The following is a 1,845-nucleotide window of genomic DNA, read 5'->3' on the forward strand; positions in this document are numbered from 1 at the left end:
GCAAGCAACAACATCTCTCAGATGAACAATCTGATTTTGGCTGAACTCTGTCTGGCTTTGCCAGGCTGCCAGCTGGCTGCCAGCAATTGATTATTGACAAGCCTGATCATTCCCTCTTCAAGTACCATCTTTCATCATTAGTTTTGATTAAGAATCTCCTGTTTCCCTCCTTCCTCAACTGATACCCTGCTTCCCTTCTAAGCCTAGTAGCATTAAATCTTTGAAATTTACCTAACCTTGTGTCAGCTTTATCTTAAGGCTTAGTGAGCATATCCTTGGGGCATTTGAAGGAAAGGAGAGTAATATCAGTCAAACAACATCTAATCTGCAGTCAGACTATACTGTTACTCCTTACTGGGCCAGATTGTTCAGTAAGAAGTGTCTGTATAATTCCAACCACAGATTCTTCATTTTAGGTGACCAGTCTGGGACACTGCTTTTCTGAAGTTGAGTTTAGCAGATTCATTACCAACATTTTGTGGGCCCTTTGTGTTTCACTATCACAATTTAAGTGTTACACTTAGGCATTACCCCCACACACTCAACTTTAGTTCCTCATAACATCAGGTATATTTTATAATATAGGTCAGTCAATAAATAAGCTTTTTTAAAAAGCTTTCTCTGTGTCAGGCCCTTTACTATGTGTTGGGGATGCACAAGCAAAGAAAAATGTGCTTGGTCTCAATTTGCCACTGAAGTGGGGAAGATAACATAAAAAAAGAAGATAAAAAGTGAGAATAGAGGGTTGAGAGAGGGAAGGGAAGTACCATGAGGCATGACGGAGAAGTTTAAATGAGTTCAGCCAGGTGAGAAATGAAGGGTCAACTTATTCAATCAATTGTGTATCTACCTAATTATTCTATTGTCTAACCTACATGGAATACGTCCACAAGGTAGTAAATGGATATATTTAATCAAATGCTTTGCTAAAATTATGTTAAATTGTTTACCTTAGTTTTAGTTGCCATATTTTATGATGACTATTGAAAATTGTAAAATCCAGTGGCTTTAGACCAACTGATGTGAAGGAAGGGATTTTGACACAGATTGAAGATGTAAAGCTAATGAAGCAAGATTGACAGCAATGGCAGTTAGAAGGTTGGAAGAAGTAAAGGCTTCTGGGAGGAGAAGTTATGGGGAGCTCAGTTTTGAAACCTGGACTGAGAGGAACTCTGAATCCGATCTTGGAATTGAATCCAAAGCATTTCCAGAGGATTTCTCAAACTTTCCTATTGCCCATATTGACTATGAAGTGACCTTGTTTATCAATATCTGGAGACTTGAGGGCTGACAGGACATTCAGCTGTACGAGAGGATTTTATCCTGGAGTACAGGCTGTGTCAGCCTCAAAAGAGAGAAAGGCCATCCTCTGTACCTGCCACATCTAAAATCATTTGGTTCTCTATATTAATAGTTTTGATCAGTTGGCATTAGAAAGTCAAGAAGGTTGAGTCAACTTCCAGGCTAATCCTTTTAGCTGCTGGCCAAAGCTAAAAGGAACCTGCATATCTCTCTGAGACTTTAGATAGGGAACTTCCCTTTCCTTTCTTTGATTACAAACTAGTAGTCAGACTAATTTGAAAAAAGGGAGTAGAGGTTAAAGAGAGCAAAGGTTTATTTGAGGGGGAAACCTTTCTTCAGAATTGGGTAAAGCCAAAATCCAAATTGCCCAATACTGGTTTCCTCTGGTAGGGGTGAATAGGAATCCTGGGGAAGGTTAGGTAATGCAAAATTCCCTAACCAACCATCAATCTCTATTCCTTCAGTATTACTCAGTCTGATTCATACCTCTACATTTACCTCTACCATCATCATACTAAGTTAGGCATAGAGGGCAGACATTAG

The sequence above is a fragment of the Gracilinanus agilis genome, chromosome 3 (genome assembly GCF_016433145.1).
Source record: "Gracilinanus agilis isolate LMUSP501 chromosome 3, AgileGrace, whole genome shotgun sequence".
Classification (NCBI taxonomy): Eukaryota; Metazoa; Chordata; class Mammalia; order Didelphimorphia; family Didelphidae; genus Gracilinanus; species Gracilinanus agilis.